Below are 14586 nucleotides of genomic sequence, written 5' to 3'. Positions count from 1 at the left end.
TCCTTTTTGGCATAAGAAGGCCTAAGATCGAAACAGCATATCTAATTAATTATTAACTATTTGGAAGAGCAAATATCAACCTTCATTTCTTAAAAATCTTCCTGCTAGCCTCACTTGCACACATTTGGTTTTACGAACCAGACCTTGCAGGTCCACCACCATCATCACAGAAATTGTAGAGACAAGATTTCAGGGCCAGCAGAGTCAGGAGGCAGCGGTTATGCAGCAATTTTGTTCCAGTTTCCTGGCTTACTGGGGTATGTTAGAATAACAATGTCTTTGAGGGCTCACACTGGCCTTTGCAGAGGCCAGCCCCAGTGAAAGCAGCTGGGAGGTTCATTAGTGAACCATTGGGGCCAGAGCAGAACTTCCCAAAGTAATTGCAAGGCACTGAAGATACTTACAAGTTCTTTTTTTTTTTCTCCTCCACGTTTGAAGATCGGAGCCAAGGGATCTGAATGAACTTCAGGAAAAGAAAGGGCCGGGGTGGGGCCAAGCTGAGGGTGAATGGAAGATTCCAGGCAGTCTTCAGAGCCAAGGAAGGGCTGAACGTGAATTGTGGGATTGTCTTGATTCTGATTTTCTGAATTTTGATTGCACTTGAGTCTCTGATAAGTCCGGAGCTGTCAGCATCTGCTTTGACTGAAACTCCAGGCTGCCCTTGTGAGGACAGTCACTGTTCATTCACTATTACGTAACAATTCTCAAGGAAAACTTTGCCTGGTTGCTGAATTAATTGATACCCCTGAAGGCCTGGAGGAACCTCTGTGGGCAACCATGTGGCTGCTTCTAAATGGGAAGAAAGAACATTACTCAGGGAAATACTATTTTTTCCTCTTCTCTTTTGTTTATGAGTTAAGAGAAAAAAAGGGGAGTTTTGGGGATCGTGGGATGGAAGAAACAACTTGTAACTGAATATGGTAATCATGTTATTCAGGACAGGCTTACTCTGCAATTATGTTTATTACTGGGTGACATGCTTTTCTACATGTTTTGGAGCTTATATTTATTGGATCATAGACAAAGATTATTATTATTAATTATTATTATCACAAAGTGTGGAGAATGCCCTTGAACTTGTCACGGTGATGAGAGGACTAAAGTACACTCTGATTCTGGATGACGTTAATGGGCTTGGATGCTCATTGTGGGCCCTTGAAAACACATTCAAACTGTCAGAGACTTCTTTAAAGAAACCTGGTGTTAATGCTGAGAATGCACCACCAGACAGTCCAACCAAAACCATGAGCTGGTGAGACATTCAGAGCTATGGGCACAGCCTCTGTGAGACAGAAGAGCCCTTCATGGGATCTATTTGAAGAATCTAAAAGAAAAAAAGCTGTAAAAATATCTGTTTACTTGATGTGGTTGGTTAGCTTTGAGACGATGATGTCATGAAGGCTGGGCTTTGCTAAATGGATCAGTCACAGTTCATATGTGACACACAGCCCATGTACAACTTACCAAAGAATTAGGGCCAGCATTGACCAAGAGCAACCCTTTCCTTCTACCTAATGGAGAGGCAACCCAAAATGGCACATCTCAAGGAAATCTATGAAAAAAAGATTTTTTTAGTTGAAATATTTATTGAGATAATTGTGCATTCAGAGCATCCTGCTGTATATTTACCACCACAATCTAGATACAGAACTGTTCTGTATTCCTCTTCTTTCTCTTTGAAAACCACATTCACCTTTTTGCCACTCCACCTCAGCCTTCCCTCTTCCCAATCCCGAAGACTTGGCAACCACTAATATGCTCTGAATTGCTAAATTTTTATTATTTCAAAATGTTATGTAAATGGAATCATACAGTATGTAAACTTTTGTTTGTTTTTTCACTCAATATAATTCCTTGGAAATTTATCCAACCTGTTGGTATATCTATGGTTTGTTCCCTCCTATTGCTGAGTGCCAGTCCATGGTATGGATGTACCAAAATCTATTTAACATTCATCTACTTAAGAGCCTCTGAAGTTGTTTCCAGTTTTTTGGCTATTATGAATAAAGTTATGGTGGACATTGTATAAAATTTTTGATGTGAATGTAAGTTTTCATTTCTTTGAAATAAATGCCCACAAGTACAATCACTGGACTCTATTATATTTACATGCTTGGTTTTATAAGAAGCTGCTAAACTGCCTTCCAGAATGGCTGTAGTATTTTCTATCCCCTCCAGCAATGTGTGAGTGATCCAGCTTCTCCCCATTCTTGCCAACATTTGGTATTGTCTCTATATTTTATTTTAGCCATTCTAATAGGTGTGTAGTGATAGTTCGCTGTGGTTTCCATTTGGATTTCTCCAATGGCTAATGATGTTGTACATCTTTGCAAGTGCTCATTTGCCATCTTTATGTCTCCTTTGACAGAAGTCTATGACTATCTTACCCATTTTCTTTTTGGATTGTTTGATTTTTCACTATTGAGTTTGAGAGTTCTTTATATATTCTAGGTACTAGTCCTTTGTGGGATATGTGGCTTGCAAGTATTTTGTATGAGTCTATGACTTATCTTTTCATTCTCCTCATATGGTCTTTCTCAGAGTATAAGTTTTTAAATTTGATAAAGTCTACTTTAGCACTTTTTCTTCTTATGGATTGTGTTTTGGCAGCAAGTCTATGAACTCTTTGCCTGGATCCCAAAATTTTCCTCCTACAGTTTTTGTCTAAGTTTTATAGCTTTAGGGTTTACATTTAAGTCCATGATTCATTCTGAGTTAATTTTTGTATAAAGTGTAAGACTTAGTTGAAATTTCTTTTTCACCCTCAGGTGTTCAACTTCTCCAGCAACATTTGTTGAAAAGGATTTCTCTCATTTCCACTCCATCAAATTGTTTATGCATTTTCAAAAGTCAGTTGAACATGTCTACATGTGTCTCTTTATGGGCTCTGTATTCTGTTCCATTGATCTATGAAAAGGGAATTTTAAAAGTTGTCTTAGGACTTAAAAAATGAACTCAGTTTTGTTGTCTGTTTTGGACCTTTGGATAAGGATACTCTGCATTTTTAGTTTCTCATAAATACTAATTGCTATATGAGTTTAGAAAATAAAGACACATATACATGTCTCTTTACATACAGACATACATGTAAACACATATACTCAGGTATGTGATATATACAAATAGATAGACATACATTGTGTATATATATATGTGTATTATAAAAAAAAAACTCCTTAGGATAAGTTACTAAAAGTAAAAATTCATCACATCATAACTTATTATTTAAAGGTTTATGATTTGCCATAGTTAGAAAAAGTTTTCCTACATTATTCTTAGAGTAACAAAATCTAAGTTAGATGTACCATTCTGGAAGTCAGTTCTCTCCTCGGAGTACAAGCAGTATAAGAGACAAGAACATATCTAGTATCTAATACCAAATGGTTTCCTGGAAACTGTACTTTTTATGAATCATCTTTATTATTTCATTCATTTTCAGATTAGCCCTAAAAAAATCAGTAAAGAGTTATGTTTGGGAGAGTTGTAAAAGGTTAATAAAATGTTACTCATTATATAATGAAAACCAATTCAATGAGAATGCCACAAACTCCCAGTTTGCCAAAGATTCATACAAGTATAGTGAGAAATTAAAAAGAAGTAAGTGAGCCTATCCTCCTCTGTGAAACAAATACACTTCTAAAAGAAGCCAGATACAAATTATGAGTCCCACGCAACAATAAAGAAGCTCAAGCATGGTATGAAGCCTATACACCAACGTTGAAGGAGTTCAGCATATGGTACAGGTGATTCTGAAGCAGGGTTAACGTCAGGACTCTGCTTACACAGTCAGAATGTTCAGCCTGGCTTTCAAAGCACCTGCAGGATTTGAGTTGGCAGAAAAAGAATAGCTGACAGTGGTCCAAAATGGCTTTTGGAAGTGGGAGATGAGCCGAGACTAGAGTTTGGAGATTTGAAGGATGTCTCGCGGAATAAGAGAACCAGTTTGATTACAACTAAAAGTGGATCAAGGGAAGTCATAAAAGATAAATTGGATAGTTGTCAGATGTGTTTAATGAATACCCGCATGTCTGGAGTGGAGGTTTATATCTTTGAGCCAAAAAACCTAATAGGAAACCCTTTTGGCAGGCGAGCAGCCTAATAAAGGCAGCAAGTAATATACACTCTGTGCTTCTCATTCAAATCTTCAGATGTAGATAGTGGTTACTGTAGATTTAAACCTAAAGCTCTTGAGCATGAGTTACGAGTCACTGTTACAGATGCATTTCTAAATTTAAGTCACTCTGGGGCAGGTTTTGAGAATGATCATCAGAACTCTTGGGACACAAATTTGTTCTCTGGCAAAAGCAGTCAATTCTTTAATTATCGTTGCCATATTGTATAAATTAGAGTTAAAGGTATGTATAGTTGACATTAATAAAAAAAAAAAGGTAGGGAGGAGGGTGTAGGAAAGGAAAGAGAATAGTTTGGAGGTGAACAGACACTGCTAGATATGCTGAATGGAGATCTCACCCCCTGTAGGGAACCTGAGTGGTCTGCCAAAGAATATGAGCACAGTCTTATTGGAAACCACCCAGAATTGCACTGCTCAGATAAGACACTGTCCAGTGCCTGCACTATGTCATCTGTTTTTTGCTTAACACGAAATGATAGAGAAAAAGCCCTTGCATTACTCTGGGATGGATATTGCAACTGTCTCTGGTATTTTGTTATGTATGTTGGTATCATAAATTTCATGTATGAAATTTTTCATTATGCTGGGTTTTTTTACTGGTTAAATTTTATCAATATAGGAATTTGTTCACCTTATAGAAAATAGGAAATGAGTTAACATGAAAAATATGTCACATTCCTGTGTCATATGAAGTAGAAATGTTCTTAGACTTAGACATAAATGGTAAGGGATTTAGTCTGGGTTCTTAGCAGTCTACTGAAAGGTCAGCCTATAGCCCATCCTCCAAAACCTGAACAAATGTCCCAATACCCATGGGGAACTTTTGGCCATAGATGTAACTATATTACTTTGTAAATGTACAAATGATCCTCAAGAATAAGAAGTTCTCCATGCCAACAGAGTTTCCTAGACCCAGATTCTGCCCAGGTCAATTCTTTGAAACGTTGTGCTGGGGCACCTGGGGGGAAGAATTCCTGAAGCTACTGAATGACAGAGCAGGGGCCCAGGCACCACACCGCCACCAACGTGAGAGAGGAGGCCTGTGGGCAGAGGGGTGGGCAGTCACCTCATATGTGAAGAATTAAGAACCCCTGTTTCAACTGTCAACCCCATTAGACTGTTGTGTTAAAAAAAAAAATGTCGAGCCACCCCAGGTGAATTGATGCTTCTTAAACCCTTTTCATCAGAATCAGCACGCGCCTGCATTTTATCACATCCTAGAATGTCTATGCCGTTAGCGACAGAATTTTGTCTCTTGTTCAAACCTTGGCGCCCTGCAGCACTGGCCACAAAGTTGCCCGTATTAGAATACTGCTGTATATAATCAACCTTTCTGCAGAAGCTCTGTTCCATGTGCAACTGAAAAGGGTTTTTAATATCTCTAAGCATCTGTTGGGTATTTTCTCTAAAAAAAAAAAAAAAAAGAGCAAATTTCACACTTCCTCCTCAAATTCCTCCTCAAATCACACAATTTGTCTGTGGAATGCTACATAATCCTTGCTATTGCCTTATACCTGCTTTTAGCTGAGACAATTTTTAACACACTGCTTTTGTGCTTGTAGATCCTTTTAACTAAGCAGTTTGGTGGTATGGGGGGGATTTATAATAAAAGATGTGGTAAAGATTAGATGTATTTATTTCTCTTTTAATATTTCCCATATTGGTGGCAAAGATGCTAGATGCTTCAGTTAATGAAAGTATTTTATTTTTAAAAATACTTTAAATAAGATAAAATCCCTGTAAGGGTGACAGGTAGAAGGACAATACCGTAGGAGGTCTTGCTAGGTTTTTACTATAGTAAGATATTTTCTCATTTGATGGAGGGTCAAATAAATCATCAATTAATTAAGTTATTGCTAGGCCAATTCTCTTCCACTTCATGGAAACTGCCATACAACTCAAAGGGTAAGCAGTAGTCTTTCTGCTTTCCTAGCAATGAGCAGTGCATGCAGAGGACCTAGTTTATCATGTAGGCATATGGTGGGCACTCCATCTTTCCCTTCCCTTCCTAAGCTCTTCTGACCCTGGCATCTATAGAAGTTTCAGCACTGGCATTTCCTAAGACACCTGAAGCTCTTCCACATAAAATAAAGAGAAAATGGTAATATGTAATGTTTTCTCTCTATAGGTGTGTGTGGTTTGTGTCTTTGTTTTAATAAGGCAAACCTGTCCTTATTGTATCTGTAAATATTGACAAGACATTGTACTAAGTAAGATGTCAAGGCTAAGCATCATATCCAATAGAATTCCCTGATATGGATTCGCAGAAAAGCTTCTAAGAGCAAAAGAAATGAAAAGCATGAAAAAGCATCATTTGATAGATGTGACACTTTAGCTACTGGGAAATGAAATAAACATGCAAAAACTTTGGCCTATCATTTCAAAGTCAAGGATGGAGTCAGTGTGTCTAATACATCATGCAAAACCATGACCATGCTTTTTTTGGCAACAAAAGAATTCTACCAAAAATGATGATATTAACAAGTACCGCATCCATCGGTGTAGTGACTCTCCTACATCTTCCATTTCTATATTATTATTTCTTCCTAGCAACTTATAATTAAACTAAACTCTTCCTCTGAACTTGATTGGGTAGTCTGGCTTGAGGGCAGGCAGCCGCCACGTTCCTGCTGAGGGGGCACTCATAGGGCCAAGTGGATGTCAACATACCCAGGCAGTTATGCATGAACAAGATAGTGAACCTCAGCCTCGGGATGGCAGACCTTCGTGATTTTAGGTGCTGGGAGTTCTGTTGATAGCGTCTGGTTTTCTTAAGACCTACATGGGCTCATCTTCCTGTCTATGTGACCTGGACCTGAGACAACCAGTGTCCTGCACTGACTCTGGTCACCATGCTCGGTGTAGATGTGATAGGGGACCCAAGCCAGCAGAACAGTCAAGCCATGATACTTAATTGCAACACTTTTTATTTGTGCCACTTTCTCTGTTGATGGATTGCTAAGAAGACAGGGCAATGGACTGAATATTTGTGTCTCTTCAGAACTGACACCTTGAAATCCTAATCCCAGTGTAGTGGTATTAGGAGGTGGGGCCATTGGGAGGTGATTATGTCACAAGAGCAGAGCCTTCAGGAATGGGATTTGGCCCTTATAAAAGTGGCCCCAGAGAGCCAGTCAGCACCTCTGCTATGTGAGGACACAAGGGGAAGTCTGTATCCTGGAAAGGGGCCCTCACCTGACCATGCTGGCACCTCGATTTGGACTTTTGGCCTCCAGAACCATGGGAAGTAAATTTCTATGGTTTATAAGCCACCCATTCTGTGGCACTTTGTTATAGCAGCACAAATGGACTAGGACAGGAAGCCCATTGTCCTGGAGCTGGAGGCATCCATCCTGACATGATTCAGGAAGAATCTGAGCCTTTCTGGAAATGAAGCCAATGCCAAAGAAAGCAAAGCAGAAAGGGAAGAGGGTGATGTCATGTGAGCCTTGAGTCTCATCTTGACAAACCCTTAGACTTCAGCTTAGTAGGCTAAGACATCTCCTATTCATGTTTTACACTCAACCAAGAGTCCTCCCTAGGAAGGAAACAATATGGGTTTTCCTGTCTCAAGTTATGCACACACAAACTCACACAGAGCTGCAGAATGGGCAGCCATGCCTACGAAGGGGGCATTCAAGATGATGAGATAAAATAAAAGTGCCTAAAAGGGTAAATATCAGCAGCAACTCTCTAAACAAACTTATAACAAGAAGGCCCTGGTATTAAGAGAATGAAAGTAAGCCAAATGATGAGTTTAAAAGAAATCCAGATCTACCACCAACCTCCGAGAAAGGCAGAGACACCATGGCAGAGAGCCTTGGCAGTGACAACTGTAGGTGTAGCTCAACTCTTTTGTAACTTCAAGTAACTTCTACAGATCCAAAAAGTGGTTTCTGTTTATTTTCCAATTCACTGGAAAGTTCTCTGGGTTTTAGAGAGGACAGGGTATCCTTATCTTCATTTTACAGTTGAGGAAGTAGATGTTTGGATCTGTTGCATGTCTAGGTTATTGACCTGGGTCTGGTGGTACTTAATCCTTTGTACCTGGACCCACATTCCTGACCCCAAACCCTTTCCAAACTTGGATTCGAAACGGGAAGTTCTTTATACCACACCTCATTCGATCTGAGTGATTACTGTTTTTTTTTTGTTTTTTGGTCATATAGGTGTGCACTAGGCTTCTCTGGAAATATTTGGGCCCTAAAGTCACAGTGAGTAGGAAATTTCTTTGTAATCAATATTTAGAATGATGCAGTTCGGAATCAAATAAATGTCTTCTGCTCAGTGTTTCCTTAATTCAATAAGGGCTGAACTGTAAGTCAATAGGAGACGTGGCTTGTTTCAAAATGGGAAGGAAGTGCGTTCAGATTGCTTCATACCTACTTCATAGGGGCAGAGTATGCAGACCAGACTGCAAGCAGGATCCATCAAACTATGCCTGGTATTATCCCCACCATGGCTCTTGAGTGGGTTCTGCCTAACTGTCCCCCTGGCTTCCTGCCCAAGATTCCTTGTTGATGGAGGATTAAGATGTAGAGACTTCTTGCTGACCCAAATACTGAGAATGTGGACTGTGCGGGTTTTGCAAGAAGTGAGGGAAGCTCAATTTAGAAAGACTTCAGGAAAGGAGACAAATTTTATTTGTCTCTGCAACAGACATAAAGCATGACCCAAATTCATTAAGGTAACAATGAATGAACTTAAATGTCATGAACTTCAATTATTTTTTCTGTAGAATGGGGATGATGATGCCTCTCCTATTGTTTTCCCCCCAGATGTTTGCTTTGAGTGCATAGTATTTCATAAACTGAAAAGAATTCTCTAAAGCAGTGGTGTTGATATTTTTGAGAGACAATGTATCAAAACAGCAGACAGAGTGAAATGAATTTGCGCAACCATCTTTGGCATAGTTGATCCTCTTTGGGCAGGAATGCCATCTGTCCTCTGCACTGTGGACATGATCCTATTGAGGGGGATACTGCACCTTCTAGGCACAGGGCCTGTCGGTTAAGCATGCGTGTAAAGACAACTTCCTAACAAGAAGAATAAAAGGTGTGGAAGTTGATTAAAGTCTTGGATTCTCTTCCTGGCAGGAGTTAGAATAATTTATGCATCTTCCATCTAAAGTTTCCTGTCTGATTACATTGAGAACAGTCATTAAAGGCAATTACTGTGGCAATAGATTGAAAACTGAAAATGCTGAAGGATGGGCAAGTCCATCTTCCCATCACACAAGGTGGTTTTTGTTCTGTCTCTGGGTTTCCAAAGGAATATGAATTGGTAATCAGCCTGTTTCATATTCATAATGTAATCAAAATGCATATTTGAATGAACGCCTCATTTAATAAACCAAGAAAATATTCATAACAGTTGTGGTCTAATGAGGGTATGCAGTTTTCATATTTTTATTGAGGTATAATTACGTATAACAAAATGTGTGGCTCTTAAGTGTACTCTCTGATGAGTATTTAAAAAATGTACGTATTCCTGGAACCAACATCTAATCAAGCCAGAACATTGCCTTTACCCTAGAAAGTCCCTTCATGTCTCTTAATAATATATTTCCCTCCCATACCCAGAACAACTACCATGCTGGGTTCAAGTCCCACAAATTAGTCCTTGAGCTTCATGACAATGAGAATATAGAGAAAGAACCCATGTCTGGCTTCCTTCTCTCAATATATTAGCTTTGATATTCATCCATGTGTGTGCATCAGAGTTGATTTTTTTCATTGCTGAATACTATTCCATTGTATGAATATACTATTATTTGTTTATTCATTCCTCTATTGATAGACACTTGAGTTGTTTAAATTTCTTGCTATCATAAATAAAGCTGTGGAAAACACTATTAGATGTTTGTGTGGATGTGTGTTTTCATTTCTGCTGGAAAATTACCTTAGAGTGGCACTGCTGGACTGTAATGTAGGTGGACATTTAATTTTATAAGAAACAATCAATTTTCCACACTGGGTGCACCAACTTATACTTTCCTACCAGCAAGCATGAGATATCTGGTCACCCTCCATTCTCTCCTGTATTTGGTGTTGGAAATCAGGTAAACTTAAAATATTCTTGTTTCTGTATAGTGGTATCTCACTCTGGTATTAAGCTGCATTTCCCTGATAACTAACAGTGTTAAAAGATACCTTTTTTTGTCTCCTTTTAGCAATGCTCCTACCCTTATTTGTGAAGTATCTACCTAAGTCTTTTGACAATTTTTAATTGAGTTGCTTATCGTTGGTTTTTGATACGTATAAGTACTTTATATAATTTGGACTCAAGTCTTTGTTATGTATAGATTGCAAATATTTCTCCTAGATACTGATTTGTTCTTTAATTTTTTTTTAAAATAGGCTCCATGCCCAGCATGGAGCCCAATGCAGGGCCTAAACTCATGACCCTGACATTAAGACCAGAGCTGAAATCAAGAGTCTGACACTCAACAGACTAAGCCACCCAGGTGCCCCACTGTCTTTTTAATTTTTAACAAAGTCTTTTTAAAATATTTCATTTATTTATTCATGAGAGACACAGGGAGGGGCAGAGACATAGGCAGAGGGAAGAGCAGACTCCCTGTGGGGAGCCTGATGGAGGACTCCATCTCAGGACCCTGGGATCATGAGCTGAGCCAAAGGCAGGTGCCGAACCACTGAGCCACTCAGGTGCCCCCAACAAAGTCTTTTGAAGAGTAGAAAATTTTTGCTTTGATGGTCTAATTTACTATTTTATTTTTCTGTTAGGGTTAGTACTTTTGCAATCTCTCTAAGAAATATTTGACTACACAGACCATAAAGATATCACCCTCTTTTTTTAATAGAAGCTTTATAATTTTTTTTTTTAATTTTTATTTATTTATGATAGTCACAGAGAGAGAGAGAGAGGCACAGAGACACAGGCAGAGGGAGAAGCAGGCTCCATGCACCGGGAGCCCGACGTGGGATTCGATCCCGGGTCTCCAGGATCGCGCCCTGGGCCAAAGGCAGGCGCCAAACCGCTGCGCCACCCAGGGATCCCGAGAAGCTTTATAATTTAAGCTTGTCCAGAATCAATCAATGTCTGTCCATTTCTTTTTTTTTTTTTAAGATTTTATTTATTTTTGAGAGAGAGCGCACAAGTAGGGGGGAAGGGTAAAGGGAGAGGGACAAGCAGACTCCTCGCTGAGTGAGCAGGGAGCTCAATGCCAGGCTTGATCCCAGGACCCTGAGATCATGACATGAGTCAAAGGCAGATGCTTAACTAACTGAGCCACCCTGGCACCCGTATGTCTGTCTGTTTTTGTGGTAGCTATGGATCAAGGTTCAATTTTTTGTAAGCAGATATGTCATTGTTCCAGTATCATTTGTTAGAAAGACTTTCCTTTCTGCATTGAATTACATTGGCACACTTGTCAAAATTAATTTTGCTGCATATATGCAGATCCATTTATGGACTCGATTCAGTTTCATAGATCTATCCATCCTTATGCCTGAATCACACTGTCTTGATGATAGGGTAGCTTTATAGAAAGTCTTAAAATGAGGAATGTATGTCCTCCAAAAGTATTTGTGTCTCTCCAAGTTGCCCTGGGTATTCTGAGCTCCTTATTTTCCCATGTCAATTTTGTTTTTTATTATTATCTCAAAAGAAAAAGAAAAGCCTGCTGGGATTGTTAAACTATGTAGAAGTTCCTCTTTCCTATATGTACCTTCCAAGCAACTATACTGGAATGACGGGTGAACCCAATTTTCTAAGTATGGTAGGGGAACTGAGGTTCCCCAAAATATTTGTGGAAGGAATGCAAGGTCAAAACTTTTCTTAATAATCCAAAATCAGAAGGTAACATTATCAAGATGGGCCCCTCACCAGGAGACCAGTTAGCATCTCTATCCAGAAACAAGGCACCATTGAGAAAATTCTGGAACCTGAGGGTGAGGCTGGAGCACTGCTTGGACCACATAGACAAAGAGGAACCAATATGAAGGTGCACTCTGACTACACGGCCCTTTGCTGAGGTACCCAGAGGGTTCTACAGGCCTATGGCTTCTCTAGAAAGACAATACTTTAAGATATCACTTGTATCTGGAATCTAAAAAAAACAAAACTCATAGAAACAGACAGTGGATTGATGATCTTCAGGGGCAGGGGTGGCAGGCAGGGTGTAGGGGAATGGATGAAAGTGGTCAAAAGGTGCAGAGTTCGTTAGAAGGTAAGTAAGTTCTAGGGATCAAGTGTACATCATGGTAACTATAGTTAACAATATTGTATTGCATCTTTATTTTTTATTAAAGATTTATTTATTTATTCATTCATTCATTCATTCATTCATTCATGAGAGACACATACACACACACAGAGAGAGAGAGAGAGAGAGGCAGAGACACAGGCAGAGGGAGAAGCAGACTCCATGCAGGGAGCCCGATGTGGGACTTGATCCCAGGACTCCAGGATCACACCCTGGGCTGAAGGCGGTGCTAAACCTCTGAGCCACCCGGGCTGCCCTGTATTGTGTCTTTAAATGTTGCTGAGATGTTCTCATCACAAAAAAATTGTAATTGTGGGAGGTGATGGATATAACTAACCTTATTGTGGCAATCATCTCACAATATATACATTGACCACAATATCACACTGTATACCTTAAACTCACCTAAGGTTACATGTCAGTTATGTCTCCACAAAACTGGGGGTGGGAAATCCAAAACTGCCTACTCATTCTCATTTCCTCTCATGAGTGCGCAGAGCACAGAAAGTTCATTTTTCTGGGTTCAGATTACTTTTAACCTTCAAGGAGCTTTTTGAGTTCGGATGTGGTAACAAAAAAGACAATGCATAATTATCAGAGAATTCTATTCAAATTTCCCTCCCTTTTCCAGCTGTATATCTAGAATAAGCGAGATTTTCTTTATATATTTCAACCAAAATGACATGTCACAACAGATTGAATATAGAAGCAGATGAGAATTCAACAGATATCCTCATCTCCTTCGCTATTCTGTTACGATATATTATTTTTTAAAATATTTTATTCATTTATTAATGAGAGACACAAAGAGAGAGAGAGAAGCAGAGACACAGGCAGAAGGAGAAGTAGGCTCCATGTAGGGAGCCTGACATGGGACTCGATCCCAGGGCTCCAGGATCACGCTCTGGGCTGAAGGCAGGTGCTAAACTGCCGAGCCACCCAGGAATCCCTGTTATGATATATTATTATTATTATCATTATCATTATCATGAAATAAATGTAAAATTCTTTTTAAGGAAACTTATTTTTTAATGCATAGAAAACTTGAAGAAAGTAAACCAGCTAGCATGCAGATGGGTTTCTGTGAAGTAAATTCCACTCCTACATAAAATGACAACTCTACCTTTTCATTTGGAACCACCATCCTGCACAAAATTATATCTTTTTTTCCAGACTCAGATGTTCAAAGTTATGTTCTTTATGCATCAAAAAAGCTTTAAAAATGCTCTTAACATTTCGTACAATCCAATTTCAACTTTATTCTAAAAAGGAAAAATCTAAGCTATAATAACTATTCCCACACAGAAATGGTAGTAGCCACTCTGGCATATGCATATAAGTATATTATAAGCTCATGTTTCCATGTGCCTTGGAAGGCTGACACTTTTCCAAGTATATAGCCATTTTCTTCACTAGGACTAGGACAGGCAGGCACATTCTTGTGTAATCATGAGTAAAGAAAGCCTCTAACTTTGGACTCAGGACATAGATAAAATGCAATGACACATCTGATGTATCTGCTGAAAAATGCAGCATCAAGAAGGAAGAGACAACCTCACGAAGGCTTTCCTTGTAATCCTACACCTGCATGTGGTGGCCTGTACCAGGATGAGGATGATGGAATGATCAGGAGTAAGAGCAGTGAGTAGAGGTGCTTCAGGATCCCAGGCTCTGGGGAACCCCTGACACAGCTCTTACAGATGGAAATGGTCATCCAGTCCTCAGGCGACACCCTCGGTGATGGACATTCACTACTCTCCGAGGCAGCCTGCTCCATAGGTTACAATGTTCACCGACAAACTCAACTTCCTGCAACTAACTCTAAATCTGCCTTAGGGCAACCTCCACTGCCATTCCCTTACATGAACAGGAAGCCAAGCAAATAGCATGTTCCGGTGTTCACTGCCCTATGAGTTGACCTGGGAGCAAAGCTGGATGTGGTATATGAGTGATTATTCCTGGGTCAGCCCTGGTCAAAACAAAAAACATCCATTAACCTATTTTCAATGATAATGGACTCAGGATAGTACTCTTGTTTTTGGAAGAGCAGACATTTAATGTATCCTTCTGAATTAGAGTGCCTGCTTCTCAATAAAACTCAGTTCACGCCACCCTCACTTTGGTCCCCATTTGATTTGGTTGAGGGAGATTTTGGAATAAAACCAACAATTTCATCATGCCTAATCAGTCACACTGGGTAATTCTTGCAGCTGCCAGTAGTTTGGCC

Source organism: Canis lupus, chromosome 31 (genome assembly GCF_048164855.1).
Source record: "Canis lupus baileyi chromosome 31, mCanLup2.hap1, whole genome shotgun sequence".
NCBI classification, from domain to species: domain Eukaryota; kingdom Metazoa; phylum Chordata; class Mammalia; order Carnivora; family Canidae; genus Canis; species Canis lupus.
The sequence above is the reverse complement of the archived record's forward strand: the minus strand, read 5'-3'. Positions refer to the sequence as shown.